This window comes from Calonectris borealis, chromosome 3 (assembly GCF_964195595.1).
Source record: "Calonectris borealis chromosome 3, bCalBor7.hap1.2, whole genome shotgun sequence".
NCBI lineage: Eukaryota > Metazoa > Chordata > Aves > Procellariiformes > Procellariidae > Calonectris > Calonectris borealis.
Window position 1 is genome coordinate 109,805,708 of NC_134314.1, and position 13,734 is coordinate 109,819,441.

General features: G+C 53.7%; 1 protein-coding gene across 1 annotated transcript in view; it reads left to right on the forward strand.

Annotated features, from left to right (window-relative positions):
- Positions 1 to 13,734, forward strand: part of GALNT14 (polypeptide N-acetylgalactosaminyltransferase 14) — a 100,095-nt gene that overhangs the window by 22,586 nt on the left and 63,775 nt on the right. The gene's annotated exons all lie outside the window — the stretch shown is intronic.

Below are 13,734 nucleotides of genomic sequence, written 5' to 3' on the forward strand. Positions count from 1 at the left end.
TCACCCTGCCTGCACCTCGCCCTGCCTGATGCTGCTTGCCGGGCAGAGAGCCCCGGAGCAGGACAGAAGTTGGCAGAGAGGAGGAAACTTTTTTAAAAGAACTTGTTTCCGTTAGTATTACTCGATTTCCCCCCCCCCCCGCCTTTCTTTTTCCGGGGTCCTCTGAACCCCGTGCTCCCCAGCTTGGTTTTAGAGCTGGGCGGTACAACGGGGTACAACTGCAGCAGCTCTGCCTGGCTGGGATGGGACCCCCGGCCGACGCAGGGAGCTGGGCGGATGCTGCCGGTGCCCGTCTGGGGCAGGGAGGAGGGTGCACCCCTGCCGCCGGGGCTGCCGTGCATCCTCCTCTGAAGCATTAAGCGGTGTTAGAGACAGCTTACCAGGGACCGTAGCACAGTACAGACCATTAGTCTTGCTGAGTACGGCTATGATCGTACTTAGCGCTGCCTTCCTATCTCTCGTTGCTGAACCGTAGAGCACTTTGCAGCAATTAATTCAGCATGAGACTCTAAGTGAGCATTATTGCCCCTATTTTAGAGCAGACATAAAGATTGCTGGCAGACCAAGAGCAGAAACTCTCTGCCATACAGACGTTCACCAGCCTAGCTGTCACAAGCCACCGGTACCTCCCGCTGGCCTTCTTTTGTCTCGGCACTTTTTTAAGTCCATTTCATTGCCCTTGAGATGTCGTTCCTTCCGCTGCAAAAAGGGAGGATGCATTCAAATGCTCAGCTGTACCCGCTAGTTTGGGATTAAAACTCTCTCTGCCTGCATAGGAGAAAAAGCCTTGTCTTGTGTAACCAGTTATTTCTGGTGCGTCTCTCCAGGCATCTGCGTTGATGTGGGCAGCAGCAGCGTATGCTGCCGGCTGCAGAGGGACCGGTCCCGCCGCCGCCTGCGCGCAGGCTTGCTGGGGCTGCGGCGGGCGTTGCAGCTGGGGCTCTGCGTCCCTGCCTTTCCCGGGGCCGTGCATGAGCTGGTGGCAGGTCATCCAGCTCAGAGCTGGGAGCCTGCGGTGGTGTGTCCAGAGCACTTTGTCTCATCAGGGGCTCCGAGGAGGGCAGAAAGAGTATGCAAACGCGCAGCTGGAGCTTGTGCTCTGGAGGTGCCTTTACAAGCAGTAAATCAAATATAAAAGCAGTCAGGTGGGGTTTTTTTAGAGCCATCAGGACCAGTGCTGGTTGAGATGCTCAAGCCTGCCTGCCCCATGGCTGATAGGACGTCTGCATTGACTACTGTGTTTTCGGGAAGGGTCCATGGAGTAGCACGTCTGCTCCTCGGCAGGTCTTCTCCAACCACGGGGTTTCTGCCCCTCACCCTTTCTTCCACAAGGTAGTGTGGCTTTTGCTTGCTCTGGTGTGCCTATCAAAGCCTGAACATACCCCTGAGCTCTTTGTATCACCATCTTCTCCCCTCCGTTTGAAGGCACGCTGTGGCTGGTGCCAAGGGCTCGGGGAGCAAGGGGAGGTAGAAGCATGCCTGTGGCTGGGAGGAGAGAGCTGCTGAGGGATGTAGGAGGGTGTGAGGATGGAGAAATGAGCCAGTGGATGCCCAGCATTAAGGGAAACAGCATCACCAATTTGGGGCTCAACTCTGCGTGCTTTCAGGACCATCCAGGCAACAAAAGGCTTTTGTTTCATCTCCAGTTACACAGACCCATGCAGGGGTGGTGCGAGAGACTTCCCTCCAGCCATGGAGAGCCTCCCTGCTGCGTCCACTCCCCACCTCCCCTGGTTTCCACCGGGAAGCCTAGCTGGAGACGTGGCTCCTCTGCAAGGAGAGTCCCTTCCCCCGTAGCTGTGGGCCATCGGGCGCTGTAGTGGTATATCCAAACCCGTGGGCAGAAAAGTTTCTGCCATCTCATTTCCCTCTCGCTGGGAAGACTGGATCCTCATTTCTTTGCAGCTACTGTCAGCAGCAAACGCAACCTCATTTGTATTATCCCACGTCTGATCCCACCTAATCCTTAATGCAGCGCTGCTGGCAAGGGGAGCATGTCGCTGCGGGAGCAAGGGGGATCCAAGGCGTGCGGGGAAGGGCCATGGCCCAGCTGGGCGGTGGGGCTGCCTAAAAGTGGGTCCAGCCTTTGCTCTCCGCTCCTTGCGTCGTGTGGGGCGCATCCCCTCTCCCACTGCGGCTTTCTGAGAGCAGGGACCTTCGCCTTCGGTAGATATTGCATAGCTTTTGGTGGAGCTAATGTGTTCACCCGGTGCGGGATGCTCTGCGTTGAAGGGAGCATGAGGCTGTTTTGGTGTTTGACTCTGAGTTTGGAGGTCCTAGAGGTGTTGCCTATCAACTTGTTTCTGGTAGACAGGTGGGCAAGCCTTTGGTGGTGACACCTCCGTGCTGCTATAGCCAACAAATGGAGCATGTGTTGACTTGCCACCCAGCTGTGCTGCGAGAAGCCGTACCATTCCTGCAGCTACCACCCCCCCCCAAGCCCGATGCTGCCAAAGCATCAAGAGCCAACAGATTCAGGGGGGCTTATTTCTGCCTTGATTTGAGCCCTGCCGCTGGCATGTATCACGCTCGCTCTGCTTGCCCGCACGCATGGTGCCTCCTCACCTCGTGCGCTAAAACAAAATGCCATCTACAGGAGCGCTTTGCTGGCTGCGTTGAAGAGGATGAGGTTTTGGGGTTTGATGCGTTGAGGTACATGGCAAGGCTCGCTGCCTCCGGGTGTGGGTTAGCCACGGTGTGCGGAGTTGTGGTGGAGCCGGGCAGGAGTGTGCCGGGAGCCGTTAGCCGTACTGCCTCGCCGCAGCGGAGGAGACGTCCTCCTGTGTCAGCCAAGGGGGCTGGTGCGTGCCCAAGCAGGAGCTGCCCATCAAGACTTCCATGCTACGTTTTCATGACTGACGACTCCAAAAATCCTTCTTTTCCTTATTGCGGTGGAACGTGTGTTTATGTGTGAAAGAGAATCAGTGCCAAACGCAGATTTTATTTTTTTTCTGATAATAACACCAAAGCTTGGTGTCTGATTGCTGGTTTCCATCCAGTTCTCCATGCTCTTGGGAGGTGTTTTGAGGTTGCTGCATCAGGTGACTTAGCCGTGGGTTTGTTTTTTATTTTTATTTTGAGTGGGTGGGTTTGGTTTTTTTTTTTTGGCTTCTAGAGATGTGCAGAAATATCGATCAGATGTTGCCGATGTGTTAGGGAAAGGGGGAAGGGAAGGTTGTCCTGTGTCTCCGGGCTGTGACATAGCAGTGCTTTTTGAACCAGCATCCTCCTGGGTGTGAGAGCTCCAGCGATGGGCCCTTGGTGGTAACACAGCTGTCCTCCAGATTACAGATGTCTTTTGCTACAAGCCCAATTACGGTTTGGGTTGTTTTTTTGTGGTGGGTTTTTTTTTTCCACCCTCCTTCTGTTTCCCTTTTGCATCTCTGATCTTCCTACCAATGTGGTGAGCTGTGCTTGTGCCTTCGCATGAGCAGAGCAGGAGGGGGCGGTGGGACGTGCGTCTCCATGCTTGTTTGCCTGCTTCTCTTTTTGGGAAGGATACTGCTGCTTAAGCCTGTCCCTCAAGGGAAGCAGGTGGCTTTTGTGGTGGCAGCAGGGGGTCTTTGCTCCAGAAGAAGCTGTGATTTTTTCCCCGTGCTGTCTCTTCTCTCCCCATGGGGATGATTTTTGGGGCAAATTTACCCTAAAATATTGCTCAGGCCTCAATCCGAGCTTTGGCCCATGCTGCCAACTCTGTGTTGTCCTCGAGCTGTCCCTGCTGCATGGATCTGGCATGTCCCATGTCCCTGCTCCCACGCCTGGCCGCAGGTCTGCTCAGGGTTTGCTCGTGCGAGCAGCAGCGCTGTGCTGCTGAAAGCCAGCCAGACCCTGGAGATCTGCCTGTGATCTGCCCGGCCAGGTCACACCAGCCATGCCCTGCCTCTGGTCTCCCCGTCCCCAGCTAAGCCCGCATCACCCCAAGGCGCAGCACTTCCCTGAGGCTCCCGCAGCGCCTGTGCTCGCGGCCGGCAGGGACCCGCAGTCCTTCCTCAACAGGGTTATTTGTTTTCTGACTCACCATACCTTGCTACGGTGCATTTCTCACTAGCCAGGGTTGGGGTTTTTTTATTCCTATAACTGAGCTGAGGTAGGAGAAGGTTGGGCTGACACATACGCTCTAAATTATGCTGCTGTATCTCTGGTGCTGTCAGTCATGTGGCTCCCAGGCCCGGGATCTCGCAGACGCTCCAGCAGCAGGTACCTAAGGATCAAAGGTTTAGATCAGTTCTTGCTGTCACAAATGTTTTATATCTAATTTGTCCTTGAGGAGACTTGGGGGGAGGATGGGCTGGCAGCTGGGTAGTACATGCGCCCTGGAGAATCGTCACCACGACCTGAGCTTCATCTCCCTCCACCTGTGTGTGGAGGACCAGCTCCGGGTTACAGAAACGCCTGCCTCTCTGCAAAATGTGTGTGTGATGTGAGGAGGTGGGTCACATTGAAGCCCTGGCGCTTTTTGTGGGTGGGATGGCGTCTGACAGGCAGGCACCGGCACGTCCCGCGCTCCGGCTGAGCACTGAGGGTTTGCAGGGTGCCCCATGGGTCGGTACCCCACAGCCCCTGCCAGCTGCAGAAAACCCGCCCCTGGCTCCTCCATCCTCTCGATGCAGGGTAGGGGAGCCTGCATATTTTCTGGTGGTGCTTTTAAATGTGCTGGAGAGGTCCTGTTCTGACCGAGATTTTCTCTGCCAGTACCAGGGTAGCTGCTTGGCATGGTTTGGGCTGGGCTGGCCCGCAGCACATCGCTGCATGGTGTGCATCTGCCAGGAAAGCTCTCCGAGAGGACTTGGGGCATTTTGGTTAGTCAGCAGCAATGGTTTTCCTCTGCTCTTCCCACTCTGCAAAGAGTGAGAGATGGGAAGAGAAAAAAAGCCCTTGTGCTGGAGCTGCTCGGTGATGCTCTCTGGGGAGCCTCCCACCAAGCGGGAGCCTTGTGTCAATTATAGGAGCAGGGAAACCGAGGCACAGCTCCCGGGGCGGGAGTCCGGGGCTTTTCCAGAGTTGGAAATCGAGTGCAGAAGTGTGGAGTTTTGGCTGATGGCATTTCTTGTCCTTGCTGAGCTCCTTCCTTGGAGCAGGTTGTGCCTTGGGTGCCCACTTGGTAAAGCTCTGCTCCTCAAAAGCAGAGTTAGCTGGCAGAGGGAGGAGGAAAGGCAAGCTGGTGGCTTCCTGAAGACAACTAAAGCTATACATATAACTGCCTTCTGTATTTGCAATTATTTTGTTTTGCTTGAATATCTATTTTTCTAATCTCTGGGGTTTTTTCCCTCCTGTTAGAATAAACCAAGGTAAAATAAAGGCTGGGCTTTCCCTCCTTTAGAGGCACTTTTCCCTTCACATGAATACACTGCTGTTATCCATCGCCCCTCGTTGCTGCTCAGTTTGGAAGGGCGGCTGCTCAGGGAAGGATAGTGGCATTAGTTTCTAAAGCTGTGTAAAAATCCCCATGGAAGCAATTACCAGATGGATTACCCCTGGCTTTGCTGCTGCGAAAAGGCCGCGTTGGGTCAAGGATGCCGAATGTATTAACAGCACGATCCCTTCCTTGCTCGGGAGGTGCGGTTCGGATTAGCCGCCTGCTTTTTAAAGGGCTGGGTTCAGAGCGGGACTCCGGCTGCTGGCTCTTTTACCCTTCCCTTCCTGCTCCCCTTTCCCCCTCCCTTTCCCCCCCGATGCGCCCCATCCCAGGCTGTCCTCCGGCACGTGGGACCCGCAGCTCTGTAGGGAAGGAGGAGACCTTCTTTGACCTCTGAGATGCTCAAGCTCAGTGGTTTGGTAGGAGCTTTGGCTTTTAAGCAGAAGGATGAGCAAAGCTCAGCTGGAGACCGAGTGCAGCTATGGGCGCCTAAGCACTAAATCATCTGCTGCTCCTGCTGAAGCCTAGGAAGGCTGGTTTGACCTTCATGGCTGGGAAGCAGCTCATGTCTGCCCTGAAAAGGCACAGAAGGAAAACAAAACACTGTCTGTCCATGCAGGAGCTTCCTTTTGCCACTCTGTTTACCCACCGTGGGTCTGGGCTCTTCCCAAATGCGTTTGACCTCTGATGATCCTAGGAATGAGCTGAACCTGGCTGACGTGGGGGACACACGGGGTGCTGCCTTCCTTTCTTTCCCAATTAGTGCCCCATGTAATTGCCAGTGACCTTCAGGGGAGCAGCTCCCAGGCTCGCCCACGCTGTGCTGTCAGTGGACGGTGGCACTGAGCAGTGGCAACGGGCTGTGGAGGGGCTGCCTGTGGTGCTCCGGTTAATGCGGCACGACGGCCATAAAGATGCTCTCTGCCATCTCCCGATGCCCCGGCGAGCCCGGAGTGGGGTGCTGAGGGGACCCCCTCTGGCAGGGGGCAAAGGCGCTCGGGGGACTGGCATCAGCGAAGGATGGAGAGTGCCCAGGGCAACTGTGGGTGTCCCACCGCTGGTGGGAGCGGCAGTGGGGGCTCTGGTGGGGGACTATTGCCATCAACCGGGGGGGCTCACCACAGAGCAGAGCTGCTGCCAGAGCAGTGGTTTTCCCACCTTTTCTGTTTTTTTAAACCTGAAATCTTAAAAAAAAAAAAAAAATTCTTAGTGGAAGCAGAGACTGTCCTCTAGACTCTTAAAACCTAAAACCTATTTGGTCTTGTTTGCTGTCCAAAATTACTCTTTGCAGACCCATTAGAAGAGTTTGCACTTGCCAACGGGCTCGGGCTGACTCCTCATCCTTTCTCGGGGGGTTGTGGGGGAGCCCCAACCTTCTTTGATGGAGGCTTGGTCAGGACGATGCCGCCTGAGCACAAGCAGTTGATCCGAGCAGTCCCGCTGCATCTCAGGGGAGCTGTGGGCAGGGGGAGGAGGAGGTGACCAAAAATCCTCTCCATCCTCCTGCTTGGCTCCCAGCGCAGACAGAGCTAGGTCTTCTCTTTTCTCCAGTCAGCATCTTGGTTTGTGCTGACCTCCTAAATATTCAGCTCATTATACAGTGTAACGTATAAATAAAACAGAAGCAGGCAGCAATATTCTCCAGGAGGATATAATCGGCTTCCTTTCGTTTTTAATTATACAGGATTTGTCTTCATGTGTCAGGCTATCCTATGGGCTAATCTATTATTTTAAAGAATTAAAGTCTGTGTTCTTTATGTAGCAAAGCGCTTCTGTATGGCCGTGTGTACGCACCTGATTTTGGGGGTCCAAGAAGGAAGAGCATCTTTCCAAGTGGGAACACAGGGAATTTTGTAGCTGAATGTTGTTTCTAGAGGTCAGTGGCCTGGATCCTGCACTCCTGTCCATCGTCACAGGGAGGCAGGAGGTTCCTCGGCATGTTGGAGATGATGGAGGTCACCACGGGGATTCCTTGGGATCTGGCTGGGGCATGCGATGCTGGCCGGCAGCGTGCGTTGCCTGTCCCCTGTGGAGGCAGGACGGTGGCCTGATGCTACAGCCGGCGGATAGGAGCATCATCCACGCATGAAGCTCAGGCTCAGGCTGCCTGTGGGAGGTGGGGGTATATTTTAACCTGGCACGACTGCCGGCGCGGCGAGTGCTTGCTGATAAGCATGGTGTGAACTCTGAGCTGACTTGCTTTCTCCAACGGGAAGCCCTGGAAACAAAATTTGGCCTTTCATCAAAGCAATGAATCTGTCATCTTTCCCTCCTTGCAACTTGGAGTCCCCTGCTCCTAATTTGCAGATAAATTCCCCGTTTTGGTGGCTGCCCTGGCCATCAGTTTTAAAATTAAAGCTTTGGTGCCCTTCCTGGCAAAAGCATCAATAATTCTCCAGCGGCTTTTCATGCTGTTGTGTTTGGCTGGAGACTTTAGCAGATTTAAACCTCTGGAGGGTGTTTTGGACCCTGTATGTCGTTTACCGCAGATACAGACAAGAAGATGCACAAAGAGCTGGTTCTAGCTGTGATCGACTTAACGAAGTCCAGCTGTCCTAGCCCTGGGACAGCTCCTTGCACTGAATCGGCGGCCAACAGCCTGTGCTGATGCTAATTGAGCATAGGAACATTCAAAGGAAGACACTGGAGAGCCTTCTCCAGAGCCTGAATGGGGATGTTTCCATCCAGGCAGTGGTTGCAGCCGTAGTTCCTGAAGGTCGAGTCTCCTTCCAGTTCCTGAAGGTCAAGTCTTCGATGGCCACTTTCCAGCCTTTGTCAGTCCTGTTGCTTGAGGCAGTAGGTGTTTCAATTGCATAAACGTGTGTGTGCAACACAGGAGAGATCCAGACACTGCCCACGCAGGAGTGGGTGTTAGAGGGTGGGTTGGAGAGAGATGGGTAAAGGACACTGGGCAGTGGGCAGGGAGGGCAACAAGGGCCAAGTGAGAAAGTGGGACACTTGCTGGAGGGTCTTCAGGGACTCGTGTTCCCTCCTGAGCTAGCAGAGGAGGAGGCAGTGCTCCATCCTTTGAAGATGGAGCAGTGTGCCTGTGGATATGCACGAGTGGGGAAAGGTCATTGGCAGTGAGAAGTTTAATGGTGAATGCTCAGAGCTTCTCCAGGGACCCCAGCTGCAGGACAGGCTTTGCTGGAGGAGTGCTTTGCTTTAATTAGGTATTAATATTTTACTCGATTATTATTTTTTTTTGTTCTTTCTTCCCCTAGCAACTGGGATCAGAGCAGACTCAGATCTGCAAGTCTCCCTTGAGAGGCAATAAATCACCTCCAAGCACTGGGAGATGCTGGTGCTCCTTGGGGCAGGGTGGGATCCTGGCAGACATGGGTCTGCTATGCATCCCCGCGGGGTCTCGGAGGAGTTGCCACCAAGGTGCACCTGGGTGTTGTGCCCAGGTACCGGTGTGAGAGGTACTCAAATAAAAGAACGGGAGCTCAAACCCCCACAGGGCAGAAGACTAATTAAGGGCAGATGATAGCCAGGGCCCAGAGCTACCTCCATTTCCGATGCGTGGTTGGTGTCAGCCCAAAGCTGGAGAAGGCGGCACTGAGCCAATGAAGCACTTAAGCAAGTGCTTAACTTCAAGCATTTAAACAGGGATTTCTGTGGGCTCCTCCAAATGCCTGGAGTCGCTTAAGTTTGTATTTAAGTGCTGATCGGCTTGGGGGCTGTGCAGTTTGGGGAAGGGGGATAAGAGAAAGGAGGTGTGGGGTGTGACCCTTCCAGGGTCTGTGCCGGTTTGCTGCTGAGCAGTACCCGTAGCACCGGAGGACGTGCTGCAGGATGGATCCGAAGCCTGTTCTCCAGAGACCCACAGCCTGATTTTGGCACCGCCACGCGCTCTTCAGACAGGCAAAGAGGGTGGCCATGGTGCTCTGTCTGTCTCCCCCGTGTATCCTGGGGATGAGGCCGTCGGGATGCACAGCACTGCGTGCGTGGGGCTAAGCCAAGCTGCTGGGCTCTGGCATCGAGAAAACTACACCAAAGCTTGACTGAAGGATCTTGTACCTCGATGCTCCATCTGGGCTCTTTGGGGAGACAGGGAAGAGGACGGAGGCAGCGTGATGCTGCCCCACTTCTTCCTCCTCGGGGGCTGCTCTTAGTGCATGCGCTGGCACCGGGGGATGAGGAGGGATGAGCCCTACCCTGTTTGAAGTATTATAATCCTTTCAGATGGCATTAGTGCCTTGGCCGGTAACAGCTCTATAATTGAACCTCCTGCTTGCAGGGGCTCTGCGCTTCAGCGAGACATTTAAATCTCATTTGTATAATGCCTGGTTGCAATTCCTGCTGAAAGATTGCCCTCTGCCTCCACTGCCCCTGAGCTGCGGCGAACACACACACGTGCTCCAACCCTCCGCAGACAGAGGAGCGACCGAGCACGGCCGGGCAGTGACATGCTGCCAGGCATCCGAGTTTCTGGATTTTTTCGCTTGTTTATTGGAGCTTGTGCTAGGTTGATGTATTTTTTTTATTCCCCCCTCCCCTCCTATTTTTGATGCCCGAGTCGCAGGACAGGCAGGATGGAGGCTCAGCGGGGAGCACTTGGTGAGGGATTATTTTTTCCAGGGAAAGCGGGGTGCGGAGCGGACCGAGGGTCTGTAGAGGCACATTTGGTAACTGCCGGACCCCCCTGGGGTCATCATTGCACCTGCACAGGCAAAACCCCTTCACCCGGGCAAAACTTGGGGCTCCCTGGCAAACGCCGGCAGCTCTGCCCACCCGCGGGGCTGGCTTGGGCTTGCTGCCTCCTGAAAGGGTGCGCATGGTGCCGGTCCAATTCACCTCAGTCTAACGGCAACACTCAGCAGCCCCAAGAGGAAACTGGCTTTTATTTTAGCAAAGGCTGAAGTTCTCTATTTTAAAATAGTACCACGAAAGGAGAAAGTGAATCAGAGTCTGCTCTTGGCTCGTGCCGCCCACTCTTTTTCTTCCTGGGTAGCTGGAGGCTGGCCCCGGGGACCTGCCCGTCCCCCGTCACCGCCGGCTCCGCTTGGGCCAGGCTTTTCACCCGAAATGCCCTTTCCCCGCTGGGCCGCCTCACCGCGGCCAAGGTGCTGCCGCAACGCGCCGGCCCCCTGCCCGGCATCCCGCCTGCTCCGGCCTCCGGTGCCGGCGAGGGGTGCGGGGGGCTGCCTGCGGGTGCAGGCAGGAGGGGGCTGGGCACCCCGTGGGGACGCTGCGGGCCCGCAGCAGCAGCCGGCTGGGTCGCTCGTTCCTCCTTCCCGCTCCAGCGATCCCTGCTGTACTGTAATCACACAATTATTATGCCATTAAAATGTCATATTCGCAGAAATCCACACAAACAAGGCATTAGCAGTTGCCAGAAAATTGTAGTTTTATTGCTAATGACCGGCTCTCCCCCCGCACAGCACCACTCCTTTTTTTTTTAATATTAGTTTTTCCCTTTTTTTTTTTTTGTTTCTGAGCCGTGATTTAAGAGGCAGATGACGAATTACATGTTTGCACCGAGAGGCTTCCGATCTTTAATGTACAGTCGTGGTGAAAAGCTGCCTCCGTGTGTGCTCTGGGGGTTTGCCCTTTGCCGGCGAGGCGGTGGGTAGTTTTGAGGGGGGTGCTTTTAGCAGGTGGTTTTGGGGGGGTGCCTTTAGTGGGCTGGCAAAGGAGAAGGCTCTTGGCAAGCCCTGCACTCGGCTGGGCGCTGGTGTGAGACGGCAGCTCCTCTCTGCAATGAGTTTTGTCCGTGTCTCCTTGCCTGGGGGTGTCCCTCTTGTTGACCCCCCCAACGCAGTGTCCTCCCAGAGAGGAAGGGGCGGCGGGGGGTGGCCCTGGCACTTGTTTGCCGAGAGCAGCGGGCTACCCCTAGGATATTTTTTTCCTCTCTTTCCTGCAGACTCATTGAGCCTCTCGAACTCTTTTAAGCATTGACTGTGTTTCCTATAATTAATATCAGCCATTAAACTGCAATGTTGAAAGAGAAATTACCTAATTCCAAGAAAAAAAATGAAAATTTATTACTAGTACATGAGAGAAAATGAATATGAAACTTGGAGAGAGGAGCCCTGTAGAAGATAAATAGAAAGGCAAGTGGAGTATTGACTTGATTCTTTTCTAGTGCAGGATAATTTGGCTTCTAAAGTGAGTTAGATCATAATAAATTAAATTTAGATTTCTGCACATCAGTTAAATAACTCCCAAGACAGAATTCTGGTGTGAGAAAAAAGTGATAATACATGGCGGAAATGTTATAATGAAGACCTTATCCAGTAACCCGTAACTGATGTCCTGTCCCTGGGTGAGCGAAGGGGATTTCTCCTTCCGCTTTAACTTGCTTTTCCCGTCCCTGATCAGGCGCCGAGGCACAGGCGAGTCCCTGCGTGCAGATCGGGGAGGTCTCCTGCCTCCCACCGCTTGTGTCGCTGGGAGCTTTTCATCCGAGGACGCTGCCTTGCTTTCCCTCACCGCTTTGCGCAGGTATTTTTTTGCAAAGGTCGGTGCACGCGTGTGTCTGAGCATCCCGCTCTGATTTCGGTTACCCCAGGGGGAAGCTCGGGATGGAAAGGGGAAGAACGCCCAGAATATTTGGACAGGAGATTGGATTGAAAGCAAATCACCAAACCTGGGTATCTACTTCTTGCTGAGGAAGTTAACCCAATCCCTGGGCTTGTTTTAAAGCTAAAGCTCAGTGGCCAGCTGGTGGTTAAAATAACTCTTTAATCTCTGTTTGACATCTATTTGCTCTTGATCTCAGGCATGTATTTAGCTACCGAGATTTAGGAACCATCCTATTGGTAGTTTTCCTTGACCCAAAAAGCAGAGTCCGGGTGAATCCAAGTGGGCTGATGTCTTCCAGGTGGAGATTTCATGGGGATATTAGTTATTTACTGCGGTGGGAACCAAGAATGCAACCCTTGGATGCAAGGTATATCCAGGGCAGGATGAGAAGCAAATGCCATGGATAAGGCACTGGTATCTGTCCATGCATCCATTTACCGCTGGGATCCCCCAGTAGCAGGACGGTAGCAGGGATAGACGGATGCTGGGGAAATGCCGTCCCAGACCTCGAAGCACGCGCCGAGACCCTCCCGTGCGCCGACCCCCTGCTTCTGCTGGCCTGGCCAGAGCCTCGCTGCCCTTGCAGCACGTGCAGAAGCTCCAGTTTTCCTGGAGCCGCGGCTGCCTGTGGGAACCCGCCATCCCTCCCACTCAAGCCGTCGGATGTTTGCCCGGCTGCTCCCCTTCCAGCTGGTCCAAGGCTATTTGGTTTAATTGACATTAAAAAAACCCCAATATATATATACATCCAACAGCCTTAAGTGCTATGTAGCCACTTCTAAAAGCCGTTTCTCTTCTTATTAGGTTTGATAAAACCAACTTTTTCTTTTCTTCACAGCATTAAAATTTAGGGACTGCAACTCTGCAGCGGTTGTTTTAACGGTGCCAGACCCCCCGGGGTCATCATGAAATCTTATAAACGTCAGGCTGTTGGTGGCTCGGCGATGCAATCGGCTCACTTTTCCCTGATCTTTTACTGCGGCGGTAAATCATGTTTTGCAAGATGCCTTAGAAAAAACATAAACAATATTTATCACCCTGTGTACGTCGGTCCTCCCAAAAGCCTGCAGGCGGCTTGCGTACATCCTCCTCGTAAACCTCCTGTGGTGACCTTACTGGTTTCATAACTTTCTCCCAGCCTTGATTAACTTTCTCCCTGTCCTGAATAACTTTCTCAGAGTATGGGTGGTGGCTCGGGGATTTCTTCTGGTCTTCCCCACACTGGGGTAAGTGCTGGAGGAGCTCCTGAGAAGGCCATGGGGTCACACCGGGGGAGGATGAATATGACCCTGTATCTGGAAACCCCTGCATCCCTAAGCTTTGTTGGCTTTTTGGGGGTGCTCGTGTCGCTGTGACCCAGGGCGGTGTGCGGCATCGTGTGGCTGGAGGCGCCCGGCTTGATCCTGCCACGGTTCACTTGCAGGAGCCGGTGCTCCCTCCTCCCCTTCCTACGACTAGAGAAAACGCGCTGCCAGATGCGAATAAAATCAATTACGGGATAAAAATCATCCATTTCAAAAGCTTCATTTTGCGCTATTAGCAGGCAAAATCGGCTTTGAGATCGTATGAACTGAGGAGGGGAAAAAAAAAGAAAAGAAGAAGAAAAGATCAATTATTGGATAAGATCACAATTTTCCTTAGGGCTGAGATGTCTGTAAATGTTTGCATCTCTGTGTTACATGTAGGCTGAGATCAAAGAGGTTGTGCTGCTGTAACGATGAGATCTTATCGGCGCCGCATTGTGCTCGCCAGCTCCGGCACCGCGCTGCTGAGGGGTGCTTAAACCCCCTGATGGCACCAAGCCGCCAAGGGATGCTTAAACCCCCTGACGGCTGTCGGAGCTCTCA